The 23,643-nt window shown below is 42.8% G+C and overlaps 1 long non-coding RNA gene and 1 other non-coding gene across 3 annotated transcripts; both read left to right on the top strand.

Moving 5' to 3' along the window:
• The first annotated feature begins 6,159 nt into the window (after positions 1-6,159).
• Positions 6,160-17,506, top strand: LOC125616162. Of its 2 annotated transcripts, XR_007346807.1 has the most exons (4): positions 6,160-6,622; positions 7,034-7,144; positions 14,550-14,696; positions 14,828-17,506. It is a non-coding gene; the product is annotated as an uncharacterized LOC125616162 (long non-coding RNA). The 2 variants fall into 2 exon arrangements; XR_007346808.1 differs by lacking the exons at positions 6,160-6,622; positions 7,034-7,144 and adding an exon at positions 12,791-14,404.
• A 3,675-nt stretch (positions 17,507-21,181) lies between these two features.
• Positions 21,182-21,288, top strand: LOC125616182. Its single transcript, XR_007346823.1, has one exon. It is a non-coding gene; the product is annotated as a U6 spliceosomal RNA (small nuclear RNA).
• The last annotated feature ends 2,355 nt before the right edge of the window (positions 21,289-23,643 follow it).

The raw sequence follows: 23,643 nt of genomic DNA, 5'->3' as shown, positions 1-23,643 counted from the left end.
TGGTTTCCAAAGTAGAGTCTCACCACAGAGTCCCAGGAAGAGTTCTGGTCTCAGAGCTGCGGTAGGGGACAGGCATGGGCCTCACAGGAAGTCAAGAACCTTAGTTAGTTTCATAAAGGTCACCCAAGGCCCTGAAATAGGTTCAGGATACCTGTATCTAAGTGGTTTCATGGGTCAGAAGTTCGGTCCCCAGGGTGGGGATATGAAGGTGGTAGAAACTTAGAGTAAGGTGATTAGGTCATTGGGAGAATTGTCCTCAGAAGAGATTAGTAGAGTTCCTGTGGGACCCCAGTTAGTTCTCCTGGGAGGGGACTGTTATAAAAGAGCAAGACTGGCCACTTCCTGACTCATCTGTGATCTCTCCCTCTCACACACACTCCTACCATGATACTATCCACCATGATGTGAGAGAGACAAGAGGGCCCTCAACAAGGGCCAAACCAAGGGGACTGTCCAATCTTGCACGTTCAGCCTCCAAAATGGAGCTTAGTGAACTTTTTTTGCTTTATACATTAAATAGCCTCTGGTATTTTGTCATAGGGACAGGGAAAAAAAAAACTAATACAGGTCTATAAATGAAATCTTTCTCATTATTACCAAATATAGAAGGTAAGCAAGAATTGACCATGTAGGTGTTAAGGAAAACTGAGAAATAAATGGTGGTCCTGTTGAGAGTAGGGAAGGACAATGGTCAGGAGTTTAACTTTGATGTTATATTCGGAGTATGAAACAATCTCAAATGCAGAGTCTCAGGGAGCCAAGGGAGGAGGGCAACATTTAAAGATTCTTCAAGCAACAAGAAATCTCAAATGGGTCAGGCAGAGGGGAGTTGAGACACCAGAAGTGTCTACAAGGATTTAGTAGAAGCCTGTCCCAGAGCTAGGGTTGAAAGCTGGTACCACCTGGTGAGAAGGCAGACCCACCTGTTGGCTGGGGTGTAGTGAGCTGCAGTGCCCACAGAGAACCTGGATTTGTTTTGTTTTTTTTTTTGTTTGTTTGTTTGTTTTGTTTTTTTTTTATAATTTTTATTGTTGGTTGTTCAAAACATTACATAGTTCTTGATATATCATATTTCACATTTTGATTCAAGTGGGTTATGAGCTCCCATTTTTACCCCATATACAGATTGCAGAATCACATCAGTTACACATCCATTGATTTACATATTGCCATACTAGTGTCTGTTGTGTTCTGCTGCCTTTCCTATCCTCTACCATCCCCCCTCCCCTCCCCTCCTCTCTTCTCTCTCTACCCCCTCTACTGACATTCATTTGTCCCCCTTGTATTATTTTTCCCTTTCCCCTCACTCCCTCTTGTATGTAATTTTATATAACCCTGAGGGTCTCCTTCCATTTCCATGCAATTTCCCTTCTCTCTCCCTTTCCCTCCCACCTCTCATCCCTGTTTAATGTTAATCTTCTTCTCATGCTCTTCTTCCCTACTCTGGAGAACCTGGATTTGAAGGTCCAGACTCAGCTCTGTTAGGCAGAGTAGCTGCGGGGTGGGCTGAAGGCCACGCACGACAGCACTGTGTCTGTCTTTCAGGCACAAGTCATAGTTTCTCCTTCGCAAATAGGAATAGTATGGATTTTAGTCAGGACTCTTTTTATTGCAAGTGGGAAAAACAACTTCAAAGTCTAAAGTAAAAAAGAAGTCAATAGGGCTAGATCACCGAAAAGTGCGTGAGTCAAACTTCAGGAATGGACGAATCCAGAAGTCCAAATGACGCAATTCTGGATGTGTCCTTTCTCATTTCCTGCTTCCCTCTGTGTCAACAGTTAGTTCATAGTCCATTTCAATAATGCGGGCTTTGTGGTAATAAGGTGGCTGCTAGCACGCCAGCCTCACTTCCTAACTTCCCTACTTCCTCTTCTAGAGAAAAGAGACTCCCTCCCGAGGAAATCCAAGAATCAAGTTTTTATTTGCCTGATATCTTAGATTCATCCCTGAACCAGTCACAGTGTCCAGAGGAATGCCGTACTCTGGTTGGCCATCTGTCTATCACACTGGGCAAGCCCCATCCAATCAGATGGAGAAGAAGTAGGAAAGAGATGGTTCTCCATGGAAAATCCGTGTCCATGATCAGAAGGAGGGGGTGTGAATGGTGGACAGGCAAGAGCAAAAGAGGGCACAGGGAGGCCTTCATTAGTATTGGGCCAGGCAAGGTCTCCCTGGCCTGGTTTCAGGTAAGGCTGAAATGACCCTCCATGTTTGGGGACATCCTTGAGCTGACGGGGACTTGTGGTGCGGCCAATGTAAGAGAAAGTCTTCTACGGTCTTATGTTTATTGAATGTTCATTAGTGTTTTTACCAAGTGCTTTTCTCAAAGATTATGTTATTAAATCATATTTTCTTAAATGAGCTGCTTAATATGAAAAACATTACATTCACCACGACGGGGTTGCCAAAATTGAGGCTCTGAATCAGGCTTCTGCAAATGTTCCTTGGGTGAGCTTGGGGCCGAAGTCTCGTCTCCAAACCCATTGTGTTGATTTCTCTCCAGCACAATATGCTTGAGAAAAAAAAAATGCTTCTGAATGTCGCAGAAAGTTTGGACTCTTTCTCCATGAAGTGATAGCTGGGGTCATCCATGGGACAATGACCTGAGGAGATAGGTCAAGGATGATCTTGCTGATCGAGAGAACAACACGGAGGTGTATTTTCATAATGTGAGGCCTGTGTTCAAAATCTGATAAAAATAACGCGTGTGTTTTGTGAGCTCTTAACTGTTAACACTTTTTACATCTGGGTGCGTTTGTGAGTTATGTAAAATGCTTTTTGGGTAAAAACAGGAAAAAATTCCATCGTGGTATTACTGATAGAAAAAAAACGAGCAATTCTAAAAGCAAGGTTTGGAGGGAAATGGGAATTTTAAATAATTTATACTAGTGATCAAAACAGTTGGTAGGTGATGTTTTTATGCTGGTAATGCGATATCAAATACAAATTTAACCCTGCGCACATTTGAAATGCACCGAGTTTTCGTTGGATTGTTAAGGTGACTACCTCACTAGGCTTGTACCTTCAGACAAGTGACTGGAACACTTTCCATCCCTGGAGAAGGGTCTCAGAGATTTGCCATTGATACAGGGGGAGGAGGCTTCCTGAGGGAGCGCCGCCTGACCCCCATCAAAGCCTTCACAAAGAACAGACGTGGATCGTGGACAGCTCTGTGGTTCTCTGTCCTAACCCACCCCAGTTCCCCACCAGGAAGGAGCAGTCAGCACACCCATTAACCAGGGGACAGTTTATTCTTCTGGGTCAGCTCCAACAATGCAGGTTCTCCATCTGAGCTCTCCTGTTTCTATTATAATCATGAGGACATATTCATTGCACTTGAAATTCTACAGCTATATTGAAAATTTTACAGTCTAGGGTAACCCAGCAGGTAGTCAAGTTGAATGAATATTTGCATATTTAAAAGCTGTTCAAGGTAAGAATAATACTTAAATTATAAAATGATTCCTTGACAACAGAACAACAGGTTGAATCCTCATTACTGAATATGTTCATTTTTCTTCTGTGGATTTTAGCCCCTATCCAACAAAGGGCTTGAGGTGGTAGAACTTTCTAGAATAGAGTTCCTCGTCGTGTTGTTCTACAGCATGCAAATTAGATTTTTCTTGAGGCAAACTGTTTGCGCCTTAAAGCACCTCGGGATCTCTGTCTATCTGCAAAGCTTCTGCTCTGAATCCTGCGGTCAGGTGGATATTTTAAGTGACTGTTCCTTTTTAATGATATAAATACCATCCTTCTTCCTTTCTAGAGCAAGATCTTCAGCCTGGTGAGGATGATCTCTGATTTCCTTTTTGGTCGAGAACATTTCCTCATGATAATTGCCACCCCTGGGCTATGCTTTCTGCTACCTTGAGACCTTATGTGTAATTGGGGTAGGCTCTGATGTCACCTAACTTTTTAGACTGTGTGTGTGTGGGGTGGGGGAACAACCGTGAAGCCTTCTTTTCAATCTCCCCACAAAACAAAATAGAAACAAAACACTATTGTTTGCTATCTGACCCCTGAAATTCCAGCCTTCCTTTAAACCATGATAAGCAGCTTTCAACATAACTGCCAACCTTGATTGGTAATGACAATGGTTCTAAGACCAGATTCAGGCTTGGCAGGAAAAAGTGATATTGGGAGGACATTGAACTCTGCTATCTTGCAAGTCCCGGGATGAAAAAACAAATCCTCCGAGCTGCTGACAGCCTCTCGACCTTAGCAGGACTGAAATTCATAAAGGAGACCGACACTGGGAAAAAAAGGGGACCGACAGGAGATGCGGACTCCAGGGAGGAAGAGTTATGAGTGGGGGTAGGAGGAGGTCAGAGACCTTCACCGCTGCGGCCAGCTATAATAAAATAGGACGATATGTTATCCTAATAGAATTGTTAGAGAGTATTTCAAGGCTGGATTTGAGGTCACTGCAGGACAATGACAGTCCATTCTTGCTGGCCCCAGCATTTATTACAGTCCTTGCAATCCAGTGAAAGCTCAAGAAATGTTATTTTTAACAAATGAATGTTTGTTTGTGTTTTTTATGCATTTAAGAAAAAGCTATTTTCATTGGCAAGACATAATTCCCCTGGCCAATAACTGTAAGAACAGACACGTTTGAATCAAAGTTGGGGAGGAGTGAACACAGGCTTCAGGCTTTGCAAAAATGAGGATGGGGTTCCCAAGCAACCTTCCCTGGGTCCAACCAGCTGGAGCAGTCAGTCCAGGCCGCCAGGTGAGGGATGGGTGAAAACGATAGCAACTGGAGCCTGCTTTGGCGTATTTCTTCATTGCACTTAATATTCAACGCATAATTGTGCCTCTCGAAGAACACCTCTGTCACTCCAAGATGCACCTGCATCAGTCCTTGATTGCCTCTCTACAATCACATTTTTCAATTAACAAAGAGATTATCTATACCAGGAAACCAAGGCTCAGAGAGCTTCTGAATGCAAACTCCATGTTCTTCCTAATATACAAATAATAAAAATCTGGAAATATTGTCAGAATGCATAGTCCCAACCTACCTAGACTTTTGTACATCTCAGAAGAGCAATAATGCTGAATCTATTGAAAAGAAAGATAGTTAAGTGAGCTGGGTATGATGGCACACACCTGTAATCCCAGCGGCTCAGGAGGCTGAGGCAGGAGGATCCAGAGTTCAAAGCCAGCCTCAGCAAATGTGAGGCATTAAGCACCTCAGTGAGACCCTGTCTCTAAATAAAATACAAAATAAGGCTGGGGATGTGGCTCAATGGTCGAGTGCCCCTGAGTTCAATCCCCAATATCGCCCCGCCCCCTCTCCCCCAAAAGAAAGATACTTAAGTGGAGTGGACCCTTCAACTAAGGGGCCTCGTAGAGGGTCAGTGGGGATTTCAAACTGTCTGAGTGCTTTGCCTTCTCCATGCTCTTGCTTCTCTCTACCCAGAGAACAGTTGTTCCAAGGTAAGGTGTTGAATTCCTTGTCATTTTAGAAGTATTATGCAGTTTTCAGTAGAGATTATGGTATAATTGATCAGGGACAGAACTTTTTATCCACCTCCCTCACATTTGCTATGTGGTCCTAGGCACTAATGCAAGACTCTGGGAAGACATAAATATATTCTAGGGCACTCCATGGTGCTGAGATGTGGAGATGTACATAAGGACTTCTCTAGACTCCAGGGTGAGTACCATGTAGTATCATAAGACAAAAGAGCCCACAATAGGAGATAAAATCACTGGTAAACCCACAAAGACAAAAATCTAATTGATTGTGAATGTAACACAAGGAGGTTCTCTTCTCATTTCTTTAGATCAGAGATCAGCAAACTTTTTCTGTAGAGGGCCAGATACAAAGTACTTTAGTTTTGCAAGTGATAAATCCCTCAATTTATCACTTACAATTCCACTGTAGCAGAAGTTTACTTAGACAAGATATAAATGAATGGATCTGGCTGGATTTGTCATATAAGCCACAGTTTGGTGACTCCTGCTCTTAGCAATAATCATAATAAATAATATTTTAAGTGCTATATGCCAGGTATATTATTCTACTTCATCTTCATGAAGTGAGCGCTGTTCCTCTCCTATGAAGTGGATACTATAATTTTTAGTCTCGATTTACATGTGTGTCTTAGTCCATTTTATGTTGATTATTTTGTTACAGCAACGAAACAAAATAACAGTTTTTTTATCTGCATGAAGCCATTCTCTAGGGCTGTGCTCCCATGACCTAATGACCTTCCACTGGGTCTCCTCTCTTAAAGACCCGCCACCTCTCAACATTACCATATTGGGGACCAAGCCTCCAGTACATGAGACTTTAAAGGACATTCAACATCTAAACCCGACCCATATGTAAAATGTGAGTCTTCCATAGATGAAGGTAAGCTGCTTTCTGTCACTGGCTAGAAGGCAACTTCACCAGCACTTGATCCTGGAATGGCCAGAGAGAGAGAAGTTGATGTGTAACGGCAGAGCTGAGAGGGCATTGGGAAGACGTTCACAGATGGAAAGAGAAGGAAACTGTTAACCTTTGGCCAGGGTTAATTTTCCCCAGTTGGACTTGACACGTACCATCACCTCCTTTGGGACTGGGGCATGCGGTAAAGCCAGTCAGGTCTACTTCAAATTCTGCAAGCAGGTAAGCTGGCAGCTGGCCGTGTCTCTGAATTGCTGTTATCTTGTTGCCTAGAGAGGTCATGGCTACTGGGAAAGGCAGTAGTGGCATCAAGTATTTTATAACTGAAGAGTACTTTACAGGCTTTCATTGAATCTCACGGTGTCTGATCTCCGTGCTTTGTCTCATGGTCTCTCTACTTGAGAAGGTCTTCTTCTAATCACCCTCCTTCAAGGTCTTCTTCATGTTTCCACTTCTGCTGTGCTTTCAATAATTGTTCCCCAAAGTCCCATGTGTTAAAAGCATGGTCCCCAGGGTGGTATTATTGGGAAGTAGCGGAATGTTTAGGAGATGGAATCTGGTGGGAGGTCCTTTGGTCATTGAGGGTACCCCTGGAAGGGGATTTTGGGACCTTCATCTCCTCCTCTTTTTCAGTTCTTCCTAACCCTGAGGTGAGTAGTTTGCTTGGCCATGTGCTCCCCACCATTGCCATCAGAGGCCCAAAGCAGTGGATTTTCCCAATCTCAGACTGGAACCTCTAATACAGTGAGTCAAAATAAATCTTTTTTTTTTTAAAATAAATTAATTATCTTAGGCATTTTGTTATAGCAATCTGAAGCTGACTTATATAGCTTCCACAGTCTCTCCCAGTAGCACCAGTCAGAATTAGTGCTTCCTTTACTTGTATTTGGATCACTCTGTGCCCCTGTCACCTAGAGGGTACGATACTTTCTACTATGAATATATGTATACTGGTCTTTCAACCTATGCTGGTCCATAAGTTCTGTGAAGGCAGGAGGGTTGTTTAATTCTTCATCTGTGCCCACAGAATTCGACATGGCTTAGTGAACACTAAATATTTGATGAATTGAATTAAATTTATTTATTCTCATAACAACCTGGTAAAGACAGTAATGAAACTGTTCTGGGGTTTCAAGTTCCTTGTTGTAATAGCCTTTCCATGGCTCTAATTAGGTATGGAGAAGTGACGAAAGTTAAAATTTAAGCACTTAAAACCTGCAGAAAATTGTTGCTTATGACATTTCTCACAGCAACAAGCATTGCTTGTTTTCTTTCCTTTGCACAACAAAAGTACCCCCAAGATATGCTGGGAACAGTAATCAATACATAAAGCCACTCAGGATATGCTTAAACTCTCCTTAAACTTAACATAAGTTCATAAACACAAAACATGTTTTTTTTTCTGATACCGGGGATTGAACTCAGGGTCACTTGACCACTGAACAACATGCCTTGCCATCCGTAGAAAGGAGAGAACCGTCAAAAATGGCCTCAGGAACAAGACTCACATTCCTCAGGCCAACTCAGCTTCTGCCCCTTTGGACAGGAGACAAGGTGACAGGTGGGGCGAAGGGTGGCTGCTGTTTTCTTTCTTTACTCCAAGCTCTTTTGTTGTTTAAACACACATACACAACGACCTTCAAGTTTTCAATTCAACTGAAAAAGCCAAGCAAGCAAACTGTGTTTCTATATTCCATATTTCACATGCTTGGTGACCAGACTGAGTTACTAAGGCGTCAGTCGTGAGGGATATTCCAGCAACACTGGCTGTGGATTATACCATGGAATCTGAAAGTGTTTTATGACTCAGGAGGCCTTATCTTATCTGGGTTGCAAGTTCCCTGGGCTGGTACAAGGCTTCCTATAATTAAGACAGTCCTTGTGGGCCACTTGCTCGTTGATCTCTGTTTTATAAAATCCATGGTGGTCAGAACTGCCATACTGAACTGGATTACTTTTCTGAAGTGTTTGAACAGAATGCCATTTAACCAAATGCCATTTAAGTCAAACTGATGCACTCTACATAGCTGTTTCTGTTTTTCAAATAACCCTGCTGCGTAAGTCTTGATTCTACCACTCCTTTGGTTGTGTGACTTTGGGTAAATGACTTAACCTCTTTGTGCCAATTTACTAACCTACAAGGATGCTGTGGGGAGTAAATGAACAACATCCACGCCTTCATCTAACAAACGTGTATTTCTTGAGCACCAAGGAAGTGCCAGGCAGTGTTCGAGGCTCCAGAGAAACAACAGTGAACAACATAAGTAAAAGCAACTGGGTTCCTGGAGGTCACATTCCGATCAGAGAGACAGGCGATAAACAGGTGGACGGGGACACATAACATGTCGGGTGGTGGGGAGAACTATAGGGAAACGCTAAGCAGGGTAAAGGGCCAGGCGTTGAGCTGTTTAGGGGGGTGGGGACCAGGATCACTGAGGTACCATTCGACACTCTGATTGATGCCTGGTGCACAAGAACCATTCAACCAGGGTCAGCATTGCCAGTGTGATTGTTATTAATAAAACGCGTACTTAACCCATTTGCTTATGAAAGCTTCCAAGAGGAACTCAGGAATGTTAAGTCTCTGCCAGGGAGATGAGAGTCACTCTCCAGCACAACCATTAGCATCCCTATTTGCTTTGGCAATTTACAGGCTGAGCTCTCTCCTCCTCCCACCCCATTCCTGCCATCTCCCCCACATTCTTGACATCACTGCATAAATGTCACCTTCCCTGGTTCTGTAGCCTGGGAGGTGTGAACTCCATCTGCTGCGCTTTGGATATGGTTGGATCTCCCCGCAGATCCGTGCTGGAGGCTGGTCCCCGCTGCCATGATGTTAAGAGGTGGTGAACCTGTAAGAGGTGGGGCCTGGTGGGGTCATTAGGTCATTAAGGGAGCTGCTTTTGGAGGGGGAATAAGGTAGTCCTCATATGGTTCTGGTTAGTTCTCAAAAAAGGGTTGTTCTAAAAGAGCAAGACTGGCCCTAGTCTGTCACACCGTGGGAGTTCTCCCGCCCACCATTGTGATACCATCCACCATGATGTGACACAGCCAGGGTGGCGGGGAGGCCTTACCAGAGCCAGTACCATGCTGTGTCAGCTTTCAACCTCCAGAAGCATAAACTACATAGATCTCTTTTTAAAATAAAATACCCAGCCTTGGTTATTTTGTTATAGTAATGGAAAACAGATTAATGCATCTTCACGGTCCCTCGTGTCTTTTCTTCTTAGCATTTATGTTGCATTAATCATGGTCTGATTTATGGAAGTCTGTTCCCTCACTAGACTGTCATGAAAGCAGTAATGATCACCTTTTTCTAAATGGTACCCACCCCTTATTTGGCATAGGAGATGGGTGAGTGGTTAGAGGTCTCCACTCAACGGTGCCCGTGATTCGGCATATGCAGTTGGCAGGCACCTCCATCTTGGCATCTATATCATGTATCTCCTCGTGTGTTTCCATTCAACATGTTTTGAACTTCCCATTATTTGAACTATAGACAAAGATCAAAGCCAATTTACACGACAAACAGTCTTTGAAGAAATAGGCGATAAGTGGCCCAAATAAAGAACCAAGCTTACCATTCTAGGGCACCAGGAGAAGAGTGCCCTGGGGTAATGGTAGTCTGTTTTGGGTAGCCAGGTATTTAACCTTCTGGGCCGAGTCTTATTTATAGTTACCATTCTGAACTAGCCGTAGGCATCTCGCCAAGGTAACTCAGAGACCGTAAGACAGCACCGCAGCTGTGTGAGTGTGTGCACACAGGGAAGGGCTCAGGGGACAGTTCGAGATGATCAGAACAGGTCAGGTTGAGGGGGGCAAATGTGTGCGTTTTGATTTTTCTCTTCAAAGCCAAGTTGCTAGGGAAGAATAATAACCTTGTCATTATCTACTGGGGGGTGGGGTATCACAGCACACGCATCAGAGAAGTGATAGGAAGAGGAGATCAATGCAGAACAGAACAGAGCCAGGGAGACATTGTCACGTTTCAGATTTTCAGGTTCACCTGTGTGGCGGTGGGTGACTCGGCAGAGCTGGGAAATGAGCAAAGCCGCGCAGCTGAGGGTCGTCCGTCAGTCTGCTTGATAGACGCGCCTGCCCTCCCACCCTTTGCCTTTACTTCCCCTGCCTGCACCTCCTTGTTATTGTCCACACAGCTGTCTTAGTCTGCTTTGTCACAACAGAATACAACAGAGTCATTTGTAAGTAATTGAAGTTTATTTGGTTCAAGTTCTGGAGACTGGGAAGTCCAAGATCAAGGGGCTGGTGTCGGGTTAGGGTCCCCGACAGCATTGATAACATGGCACAGACGTCACCTGGAGGGAGAGAGTATGGGAGAGATGGAGAGAGTGGGGGCTGCACTCACCCCTCCATAACTAACTCGCTGCCACGTAACTCACTCACTCCCAAGGGACCAGCCTTAAGTCATTCATGAGGGCAGGGTCTGGAGACTAAATCCCCCAGCTCGACAATGCTGCCCTGGGCGCCACGTTTCCAACACATGCATTGGGAGGACACATCCGGATCCATATTGCTTGGTTGCCAACAGTTACTCCAAGGGAGAGGCAGAAGGTCCTCAGGGTGGCAGTTGACTTAGACAACAGTCTTCACTTCCATAAGCTGGTTTTGCTTCCCTGCTGGTCCTGCCCTCTAACACTATGATAGGTGAGCAGGAACCAGCCATCTCCAACTCGCTCTTCTCCCCACTGCTACTGCAGGGCTCTTCAGGGGGAGAGGGAGGGCTACAGGGCTGCCTCCAGCCCAGTTGCTCTCCTTTGTGGAAGATCACGTGTCCTGGGTGGAAAGGTGAAGGGGATGGGGGAGGGGGGCAAAGAAAATGGCCAGCGTTCAGGATCTGACTCACACTGGGAAATGGAGTGACTGTCACTGGCACTGGTTGAAGCAGAGGACGAGGACAAGGTACAGGCTGGCACCAGGGAGCAGAATAGACGGCGAACAGCCTGGCCAATGTCTTTATGGTAAATGAGAATCACAGAGCAGGCTGCCCAGCAAAAAGGGGGGTCCACTGGAAAGGGCCCTGGGGAAGTTGGGGGTAGAAGGCTGGGGTAGACAGGGCTGAGGGAAAGAGGGAATCAAGTCATTGGCTGTATTTTCTGGAGTAAGATGAGACGTTGGTGCCCCTGTGCCAGAGGAGACCTAGGCATGACATGATTGATTTCACACCCTGTAAGGGAGCATTTCAAAAGAAGCCAGGCTGGTTTTGAAATATGAGGCCACGGTGTGGTTGACTGTATATCTTTGGCTATTTTTTTTTCTGTGAGGCAATTACATTAAGTGCTTAACATCAATCCAGAGGGGGAAATGAGGGCACTGTGCTTTGAACAGAGGATTTGATGAAGAGAGGTGGGGTGTGGTGGCGACACTGTCTCCCCACCCAATACAAATGCAGCAAGTGGAGAAAACAGACCCTGCAGCCCCTGAGTTCCAGTGACCGTGACAAGGGACACATAAACGCCCAAGAGCATGAGGTAGTATTAGTTGTGTCAACAGCTGCATGTTACAAATGCCGCAGGTGAGTGAGACTTGCCAACTGTTAATGGAACTGCTGGAAATGAAAGACAACCGGGCACCTGCTGCAAGCCGCCCTCCCTGGCCCACCCCACCTGAGCTGTGGCCCGAGCCAGCTCTCTGCCTCACTCTTTTCTTCTTTCACATTGGGTCCAAAATAAAGCTTGTTCCTAAACATGTTTTACAACCTGGCTGGACCCCCACAGCGGTCTCTCCAGGTGTGAAGGGATGCTGGGCATCAGATGCCAGGGTAAAAAGTTCACCTGCAGGTGCGAATGCCACCAAGAGCCTCCTCTCACTCCAACCTCTCCTCCCAATAACGTTCTCCCATCACAGAAGGGCCACCCGGGGAGGGTCACAAGAGCAGCCAGGAAACAAGAGCACTCAGCATTCTGTGGAACCCTGTTCAAAGGACAGAGGGCAAGAGAGAAGTCCAGGCAAGTACATAGAAGAGCCAGGGAAATATCAAATAAGGAGAAAGGTGCATAGGGAATCACCAGAAGAATCTATACAGAGAAAGACATCCATTTAAAAAGGGCTGAAAGCCAGGTGAGCTGGCACACGCCTATGATCTCAGCCACCTGGGAGGCTAAGGCTGTTGCATTGCAAGTTCAAGGCCAGCCTCGACAACACTGTCTTAAATTTTTTTTTTTTTTAAAAAGGGTTGAGGTTGTAACTCTATATTAAGTACCCTTGGCTTCAAATACAGTACAAAAAAAAAAATTCTGAAGGAATAAACATAATTGTATAATCCTTTTATTTTTTTAAACATTTGTTTTTTAGAAGTAGTTGGACACAATCCCTTTATTTTATTTATGTATTTTTATGTGGTGCTGAGGATCGAACCCAGGGCCTCGAACGTGCTAGACGAGCGCTCCACTGCTGAGCCACAACCCCAGTCCTGTATAATCCTTTTAAAAATAGACATTTTCAATGATGTAGAAAAGCAAAAAGAACTGTCAAAGGAACCCTGTGTGTCTATCACCCAACTCTAACCAACGTGAACATGGGCCCTTCTTACTTTATCTGCTCCACTGTCTTGTACCTGGACTATTTTGTGTGACTCAACTTGCTGTTACTATAACAAATATCTGACTTGATCTACTTATAAAGAGAAAGGTTTACTTGGGTTCTTTCAGTCCCTGATGGCATGGCCCCATTACTTTGGGCCTTTGGGGAGGCAGCACATATGGCAGGAAGCATGTGATAGAGCATATAATGCCAGGAAGCAAAAATGAGGAAGAAAAGAACTTGGGGGTCCCACTATCCCCCGAAAGAGTGTACCCCTAATGACCTAAAGACCTCCACACTAGTCCCCAGCTCTTAAAGTTTCCACATGGAACCTAAACCTTTAGCATAGGAACCTTAAAGGGACATTAAAGATCCAAGCCGTAGCATATTTTTTTAAAAATCCCAGAGATTTCATTTCACCATAAATTTCTCAGAATATATTCATAAAGCACTGTGTCTTTTGCATTTTTGACAGAAATTTCCATCTGAAAGATAGAGAACTTAAAGAGGAAATTTGAAAGGAGAGGAAGGTCTTAGAGAGGCAGTAACAGAATATTGTACTCTACTGCATGCTTTGCCCTGCAGTGATCCCCAAGGCCCTGGGTAGGGTACTGTACCAACACCTTTTTATGTGGCTTCCTGAGCACGGACTGATTTCTTTTCCTTGGAAACTGACCAGTAGTAATGTCTGCTCTCTATGATCCTGCCCTGCTGGCCCAAGAGGTTATTCCAAAGATAGAGACTTTGGGCCAACAAGGCCATTGAGATTCTGTGCTGGGGATTTGAATTTGGAAGAAGAAAGTCACAGGTAGGCAAAACTCTAGATTAAAAGAGAAAGCCTCTTTGCTCTTACTGCAGAGACTCTAGAAACCGCCCTTCTTGAACTTGGAGAAGCTTGGGGAAATTCTTAGCTTTCCCAAAGTTTGGGGTGGAACATTTGCTTAGGTTCTGTGAGATACCCCATAATCTTTCAAATAAATTTCCCTCTGATGGCACTGCTAGCCAGAACTAACTTTCACTGTTGCAGCCAAAAGAACTTTAATTACTACAGATCTCTCTAGAAGGATTGTGGTCTAGAGATTCAAGCAAACTCAAAACTAAAATAGTGATGAAAACATCATGAAGCAAACCTTGTATGTTAAGTTCACTGCTATTTTCCCAATTAGCACTGTCCCCAGCACACAGTAGTCATTCACTACTTAACTATTGATTAAGTTGAATATCAATCTTTCCAGCAGAGAAGAGATGGTGTAATCAGCCCATTGTGGAGCAAGTCCAATCGTCTTCTAGAAGTGTGGGTTTGGCTCTGACCCTGGCACTTCCTGGAGGGAGTCACTCAGCCTCTTTGGACCTCAGTTTTCTCATCTGTGAATTGGGGAAATCAGTTCAGCCAGATTTACAGAGTTATTGCAAAGCTCAAATGAGGTCATACTTTGTAAACTATAAACCGTTTGCAAATGAAAGGTATGATTATCTTTTCTAGCTGCGGATTCCATTCTACCTATCTCAGCCTTTCAGCCTGAGAAGCCTTCAGGGCAAAAGTGGATGATGAAGTCTCTCCTTCACCATTTTTTTGTTTATATGTTTCCATTCTAACCATTTCTTTTAGCTTCGGGTCTACTTTGGAGATTAAACCACAAGAAGCCTGAGAACCAAACTGATTCTTTTTTCCAAAACCTATGGCTTCTGCATTCAGATCATCAGGTGCTCAAGATGACTAGGTGCACCATGACTGGCATCCATCGGAGCATCAATGGTATGCAGATGGCAGCCTGATGCATATATATTACCCCTTCTGAGGAGCCTCACTCACTCACCCCAGGGGAAAGAGAGGGAGGCAGAGCAGCAGGAGAAATAAGTAACTATCAGTTTCAATATGGTTTCCAGGCTCCTCCATCCTGCCTGAGAGGCCACCAGGTTGGCCAGAAGCAAGTGGGTGTCCTGGGACCCGAGGCATGAAACAACTTGAACTTTCCCATTACCCGAATGGCTCAACACTTTTAGAACATTGCTGCATTGTTCTGCGCCCTTAGGTTTCCGGTTGGCAGGCCAACCCCAGGCGTTGCCAGCAAGCCTATAGCTATGATGATTCGTCTCACCTCCAGCCATTCATCTCCCTGAGTACACCAGGACATCATCTCACAGTGTTACTACCCAAGAGAACAGGGGTGGGGCGTGGGGGAAGGGGATTACATCATCATTATTATTGTTATTCACTTATCAGATGATTATTAATTACACTTCAATTAAAGGCTTGCAGTCTTTACAAGCATGAGCTCATCAGACACACAATGCCCAAAGGAGGTCAAGAACCAGGAGACGGGCTGATGTGTTCAGGAATGAGCTGACTTAAGTTGCAGAAATCCTGGCATTTGGTTTTTTCCCTCTCTCTCTCCAGTCTAGCAGGTGAGGGTCTCTCAATCCCCCCACGGATGTCTCCTGGAGTCTGTCAAAGTGACAAGGATAGAATTAGCCCTTCTCAATACTTCCATGGAGTTAAAAGGAAAGAAAGCAGAAGAAGCCAGTTCATGACCAGGAGCTGAGACGCAGCCAGCTCACCCCCAAGATAAATAAGCCCAGGGAGTTAACTTCTTGGGAATCCAAGGAGCAACAGCTGGCGTGGTGGATTTTAAATGTGCAGTGCTCTGTGGAAGTTTCCGGGAAGGTTCTGGCCGGGGAGGTGGTGGGGCAAGGCTTTAGATATCAGGAAGTCATTTTGTCACTGGAGGCCAAAGAACAGGGCCGTGGTGCCCAGAAACAGAAAACGGTGAGCGGCATCCAGAGCCCTCAGAAAAGTGCTGCGGCCACAGACAGGAGCGAAGCCCAGGGCAGGAGCCACAGGTGAACCCCTTTGAGGGATGCAGGTCCCACCCCTGTGACAGCATCTCTGTGACCTCTCATCATACCAAAGCCCCAGAAGACTGCTAAAACCCAGCTCAACCCTGACTCCCCCAGGAAAGGTGTCCCTTTAAAATAAGTAGCAGGTAGAACAACTGCATATGGTTTTTTCATTTTTTTTTCTTTTCTTTTCTTTCTTTCTCTCTCTCTGTCTCTCTCTCTCTCTGTTTCTTTCTTTCTTCCTTCCTTCCTTCCTTCCTTCCTTCCTTGGGGAGTGGTATGGAAAAGGATGGAATCTGCTAAGAGGCAGAGGGAGGCAGGCACCAGGTCCCTCAGTGAGCCAGACAACCTATCCCACAGTAGCCACCTCCAACCTGGCTACAAAGTTAATAAAACCTGAAGGGGATGGAAAAAGAAGCAGAAACCTGAGGCAGTCGGTCCCTTATCTTGAAAGAAAAATCAGTGCTTTAGTTAGCCGGAGAGGTTTGCCAATTAAAAGGCTCTTGAAAGAAGTGAATAAATAAAATCCCAGTTAGTTCTCCTGTGCTGGGTGGGGAGGGAGGGTCCTGGGGCTTTGTTCTATAAAGGGCTTGGGCTTTACAGGATAGGGAGTTAGGGCCTCTGTCCCCCACCCTCCTTCTACTATCTTTACCCAATGAGGTTTGTAGTGATCTAATCTGGAAGAGATAAAGCCCAATTTCCTAAGCTCTGGAGCTGATAAACACCAAGCCAAAGACAAGCTCTGTTCACAAAGCAATAATTAAAGCTCTCAGGAACCCAACCAGTACTGTGGTCAAAAGGACAAGGACAAACTCATATTTCTCAATGCCATTCTGGGCAGCTGTAAGCACCTCTTGTTGGAATTTAATCCAGAGGAATTAGCATTATCATCATCCACGTCTTTATGGATTCAACTAGACCGTAACAGCACATGACCAGCCTGGCTACCACCTAACTCTGCTGACCACAAGCACCAAGCATGCCATTAATGTAGCCTTCTGTCGAGATTCAGCAAAATAAGCTCTATTGTATTTCTTACTGATCGAGGGTCTAAATTCTAGGGATTATATGATTGCCTGTGAAGTGGGGTGCCCTTTTATTTGTAAAACACGGATAGCCAGATATTACCTGACAGTGCGGGAGTTTCTTAGTTCTGCAGAGCAAGTTCTCTCCCTTGAAGCATTTGGAAATAGTAATGTGCATGTACTAGGAGATGTGGGGTCGAAGCAAAGGGAAAGAATATGTACGGCCATGCTTTCTATACCCAACAGGGTTTTTTCCAGAGTTGTAACCTGGTGAAAGACAGGGAGAGGATGGGGTCAATCCTGCTCAGAGTGAGCCATTCTTTTGGTCCCTTTGAGAACACCAAGAAATGTCAACAGGAAATGGACAGGTCTCCATTTGGATCAGAGATAATCCTGGCTGGAACAGAAAACAGGGCTGTGGGTCTGCCAGCATTTGGACAGACTGTGAACGTCTTACTAGGATCAAGAGGAAGACAGGGTCCTGGCTGAGGCATCAATGTTTTCTCCTATTAAAAAAAAAAAAATCACTGGAAACTGTCTTTTGGAATGAAATTTAACTTAGGCTTTGACTATAGAAAACAGATAAATATGGTATTTTACAAGTTTATTTCAAATATTTTTACTTTAAATGTTTATCAAAAAGGATAATGAGACAACTTTGATGAGCCTAATTATCTGTAATTAAATGTCATGCTTTGCTTCATATCAATCTCTGCATCCAAGTTAGTTATTTTAGTTGTCATTGGTTATGTTTTGATTTTAAGAAAGTTTGTGTGTTTTAAAGTCACTAGAAAATTCTAATTCACATAAGTAGAGGCAAATGGAAAGTATTCTTTTTTAAAGCTCTCCTTTCAGTCATATTATGCATGCCCTCCAAAATAAATGAATCTGAAAAGTTGGGCAAGAAGTTTAAGATATTTTTAGTTTCAAAATTTAATCACAGTAGTTTAAAAAAAAATGGCTTGCCTTCTTCACTACTACTTGAAGGTCAGCAGCAAACATCCCAGCCTTATAGTAAATACTAAAATATCTCTGATAACCTATGATGTTGCATATAGCACAATAGCGATACATGTGCCAAGGCCACACATAGAATGTGAAAGAGTTGCAACTAGATTTGGAGAAGCAAAAAAGGTGACATAATCAGGTCTTCATTTTAGAGATATCACAGTGGCTTTGGTGTGGTAATAGTGTTGAGAAGGGATGATGGAGAGAGTAAGAGGAAGACAGACTAACTCTAACTCAGGAGTTGCTATGACAATCCAGGTGAGAGATGATGGTAGCCAAAATAAGCCACAGCACTGTGACAGGAAAGAACACCAGTGCAAACTGAAGAGTCGACAGGACTTGGTTATGAATTAGATGGGGGCTGAGGGATTGAGGGGCAGAGGAGAAAGAGTTATGTCAATTTCTGTGACACGGGCAGTGAAATGGATGGGGTTTCCATTACGAGGGCAGGAACTTCAGGAGGAAGAGGTTGGGAAGGGAGTGGAGGAAACAGATGCTGAGTTCAGACAGGTTGAGTCTGAGGTTCACGTTAATAACTACCCACTGCATCCTTGCAGAGAAGTTCAAGTCCTTGCAAAAATTGTGCTAATTGGAGTCCAGCACACAAAAACAAATCTATCTTTCAAGAAGCTTGTAACATACATGAACAATCTGATTATAAGGCAGAGGTGGCAATGCTTTCGGGAAGGTACATATCTTTGGAAAAATAGGGGATGGTATCTTACAAGGGTTCATAGGACTTAAAAGATAAGTACAATGGGTTTGGGAAGGCTGGGAAGGGAGAGAGACCGTGAAGACAGGGTTAACAACTTGAGCCAGACAGGGAGAAGGGGAATAGACTAATTCCACTTGTTTGGCTTAAGGTAAAAAATAGTGAGCGAGAGATAAGGCTGGAGGGGCACACTGTGGCAGTTGGGGACAACCGTGCCCATGGTGCTTTACTGCAGAACCTCGCCTCTGTGCATTGGAAGCCAATGAAAGGCCTTGACAGGGAAAAGCATGAGGTCATGGGAACCAAATCTGAGGCACAGCCTGCCTCCTTCACTTCTGAGGACGAGAACTCGGGCTGCAGGGGCTGCTGGGAAAGTCAGGTCATCTATTCCCCCTCTATCTCCCCAGGTAAATGTCACTGTTAGTACAGAGGGAAATACCAGTGGCAACCGAAAACCACTGGCAGTGAGGCCCCATGGGTGAAGTCATTCTCTCTGAGTCACTAATGCTGCTCTTTAACTTATTTTGGAATCTTTGCTTTGTGGTGTGGGGGTGGATTAATTGGCAGAAATTACAGAAGTAGCTATTACTCCATCTTGATTTGGGGAGCCTGGTTCAGAGATTTTGAAAACTCTCATTTTACTTTTGGGTTTGTGTCTCATTCATATACTTTTTTAAAGCACCATCCGATGTCATGAGGTGAAGTGCACATCTTATGTTAATTTTCCCAAGGAATGCCTGCGGAGTGGTTTTATCACCAGGATATAAAAATTGAACTTTTCCCCCAGTATAAAGCAGGCTGTGGTTTGATAAATACCGTGAATGTAGAGCACAGAAAAAAAGAAAAAGAAAAAAAAAACTTATTCTGTGCAGGCAACTATGAAAGTCATCTCAATTCTAACCACTGCCAATGGAAAAACCACGAGAAACAAGTCTGAAAAGGCCAAGATTTTCCAAATCAAGAAGTTTCTCCAGGCTTCTCGTTTTATTTTCTGTCTGACTACATCAGACTATGACCTACCTGATATCTATGATCCGTTTTATACACAAATACAGAAACACACACTGTATGTTGGGAAGTTAGTAAGAAAATTCACTTGTAAAGTCCTATTTTGAACTGTTGATTTAAATGTGTTTTGAATTTCTCAGATGATGAAAGGCCTTGTCCTATTCACAGTATCTCGTAATGTATTTGGAAGCTTGCATGGACTAGTAAACCCAAATTAGTAGTCATCCAAACATGAATACACTAGAGAAGCATCCTGAGAAGAAAACGGAGGAGGGTTATCATCAGACAATCCCAGTTAGAAATGACCACTGTTGGGATGGTTGGCATGGAGAAGGAGACAGGCTGGCTAGACTCTTTCAAGCGAAGCCAAGTTGATGGAGAAATAGGCAGGATTTTTTCCTATAATAAATGGAAAGGCGGGGAGGTAAATATGAAGACCCCAAAATAATTAGGACTATTCAGAAGATCAATAAATGCATGTCTCCAACAAGTTACAAATCATGAACTGATGTTCTAACAGGACCTGGAGGAATCAAAAGCTTCATTTCATTGTTCTAAAGCTCCAAAGTGCTAGAAACAGAGATCAATGTTTATGCCTAGAGACTTTTGACTCAACTAAAAAATTTAGGTACGTTAACCAGCTTAGGTCTCATAGACAGCCAAGGTTAAATTAGGCAGTGGTAATTAGCTGGCATTGTTAAGGGCTAAAAGTAGCATGTTGTACCTAAGTATTTTTTTTTTTTTAAATTTATATCTTGCTGTAAGGTGCATTCTTCCTTTTATACAAGTTAGCAATGAGTGGCGCCATGGTGACAGCTACCTGAACTGCAGGGGTAGTCCTTGGGAAATAAATTATATCTGAAGGATTATTTTTAAAACCGAAATTCACAAAATTGGACACAACTATCACCTAGCTATTTGGAACTTTCTGACTGAATTAAACCCTTTGATCCTGCATGTCAGGGCATGAAACTTCCATTTTATTTATACATAATTATGAGAAATCGGTCATCAAAAGTCTCTTTGAGCCAATCTGTTTCTTTTGCAGTCTCACATTACCAAAAATTTTTGGAGTGGAACTCCAAATCGTCTTCCTTTAAAAAAAATTTGCTGATTATATAAGCAATAAATTCTCATTAAAATTTTGAATCATCGGTTAAATTAGAGATTATTTGATTTAATAATCCCCCAATATCTACTTTAGGCCCCCTTACACATTTTGATGTATATTGTTTTAAATATTTTTCTAATATATTTGAGTAATATTTATGTATGTGTGTATGTATAATATATATATATATAATTATATTATATATATTTCTTTTATGCCTTTTATATAGTTATACTGTACATATTTTTCTACAATTTGATTTTTTTTTAACTTATTAAATGTCTTAGAAGGCTAGGTTGTGGCTCAGTGGTCGAGCACTTGCCTCCCAAGCATGAGGCCCTGGGTTCAATCCTCAACACCACATAAAAATAAATAAATAAATAATAAAGATATATTTTTTAAAAAATGTCTTAGAGTTTTTTCCTTATCTGTGTTTAGAGATTAATTCTTTTTTCCTGGTTGGGGGGGAAGATATTTTTCTTCAATTTTTGAGCCTTTTAATTAGAAATTATTGTAGATTCACAAGAAATAATGACTGTGTGCTCGCTTCGGCAGCACATATACTAAAATTGGAACGATACAGAGAAGATTAGCATGGCCCCTGCGCAAGGATGACACGCAAATTCGTGAAGCGTTCCATAATTTTAAAACAAGGGAGAGAATTGAACAACAGCAGATGAGGTAGAGAGGGAAGATGGGAGGGGAGGGGAGGCGGGATAGTAGGGGATAGGAAAGGTAGCAGAATACAACAGTCACTAATATGCCATTTTGTAAAAATGTGAATGTGTAACCGATGTGATTCTGCAATTTGTATTTGGGGTAAAAATGGGAGTTCATAACCCACTTGAGTCAAATGTATGAAAGATGATATGTCATGAGCTTTGTAATGTTTTGAACAACCAATAAAAAAAAGAAATATTAAATTGGGTTTTAAATTAAAAAAAAAGAAATAATGGCCACCAATAAATAAATAAATAGAGCAGATATGGTCCATGAACCCTTTGCCTATCCTTTCCTAGTGGTCACTTTGTATATAACTATAGTACATCAGAAATGGAAAACTGACATTGGTACACCTCAGAGAATGTTGACATTTCAGCAGTTTTATACAGACTCATTTGCATGTGTGTGTGTGTTTATGATAGTTCTATGTAATTATGTGTATAGCTTTGTATAAGTTGACTTCACTTTTAAAACTTTGTATTCTTGTTTAAGCACATTCCTGGCAATGTCTTTTTTTTGTGAATTCTTGAAAATTGTATTTTCAAAGTAGCTTTTTAAAGAAACGGTCTTAGAAATTTCTCTTAAGAAGTATTGGTTAAGGTGATTGTCAAGATTAAAGATGTAGAATTTTGGGCTAGGCATGTGGCTCAAGCAGTAGCGCGTTCGCCTGGCATGTGTGCGGCCCGGGTTCGATCCTCAGCACCACATACAAACAAAGATGTTGTGTCCGCCGAAAACTAAAACCCTAACCCTAACCTAACAAAGATGTTGTGTCCGCCGAAAACTAAAATAAATAAATATTAAAATTCTCTCTCTCTTTTTTTAAAAAAAAGATGTAGAATTTTAATCACATGTTGTTGTCCTTTTAGATCCTCTCTTGCTCTACTGTTTATTAGATACGTGTAGATACATATCTAATAGATGTGCTCAGTCTTCTAGACTAAAACCCCCTTGAGAGCAAGAACCACAGTCTTAAAGTCTTTGGAAACTTCAGAGTGTCTGTGTATGCCTGCTGCATACTTGCTGTGTGCCCCATAAGTGCCTTTTGGTTGGTGAGGATTTGTGTTGTCTGGCACCAGAGTGATCCCACCTTACTACAGGAGCTAATGGCAGTGGCTTCAGAGGAGGATCTGAGTGAGCTAAGTTGCACCTCTTTGCTCAGAAGTCTGCTCCTGGGAAACTTTGAAACAAACAAGATTTTCTTTATACTGCTCTCAGTGTCGAAATGTTCTTGAAAACACCATAAAAACACAGACACTACAGCGATAAGGGTCATAGAAGCAGCTTAGAGAATGGGTAGGTGGATATTTACACTCTTAGCTCCAAATTTCAACCAAGAGAGTGGCAATTTCCTTTGTGACTTTTGGCAACTGTGTCATGCATGTTAATGAATCCAAGGATCAGAAAATACCTACTGCTTGGTAGTTGTCCTGAGGTTCCCTGGGCAGGACAAAGTTCAACTAGGGCTACATTTCTCTTCGTTTTATTTTTTAGGACATTATTATTGTATAGCATGTTTTAATTTCACAGAAATTTGATCATCTGGCAAAATAAACCAGAATATTAAACATTCAATGGATTGTAATTTTAGGGAACATTGCAATGATTATCTTCACCAAGAAAGAGATAAGAACAAGTTAGCATAGAAAGGTTGTCTTTCTTTACCAGTTCTGTAACTTTGAATAAGCAATTCAGCCTCTCTGAGCCTTAGTTTCCTTATATGTAATAATGAATAACAATAGTCACTTGCTTGCTTTGGGAATGAAATATACTTAGTACAATATCTGACACGGGGTAAGAAATTCAATAAGTATTAGCCAGTCATTATTAGTAATAATTGATGACATTAATTTTCAACCTGTGAATATATTATGACTTGGAAACTTCCTATACCAAGAATTGCAAACAATAACAAAAAAAAAATCTTTGACAAAATTTGTCAAAAACAAATTGTGTTTGACCCACACAGTATTTTCAAACACATATATTTGACTCCTCTGTTTAGGCCTGGTATTTTTATGCTTTATTTAGCAACTAGTCTCTATGGTTACTTCCTGTTGTCATTCATTTGCTTTACTTGCCTGATCCATGAAGTCACTTGAGTTTGTGACTACTGATCTAAACTTCTGATTTTATGTCTTAAAAATTCAAAAGATGAGAAAGGAAGACAACAGAAAAAAAAATGGCCAACTTTCTGTGGTTGACATTAAGAAAGGGAACGGGAGAAAATGATAAAAATCTGCTTCACTGATCCATGCCCAGGACTTAGAGAATTTCT

The sequence above is a fragment of the Marmota marmota genome, unplaced genomic scaffold, assembly GCF_001458135.2.
Source record: "Marmota marmota marmota unplaced genomic scaffold, marMar, whole genome shotgun sequence".
Lineage (NCBI taxonomy): Eukaryota > Metazoa > Chordata > Mammalia > Rodentia > Sciuridae > Marmota > Marmota marmota.
Note: the sequence above shows the minus strand (reverse complement) of the source record. Positions and strands in the feature narration are given on the sequence as shown.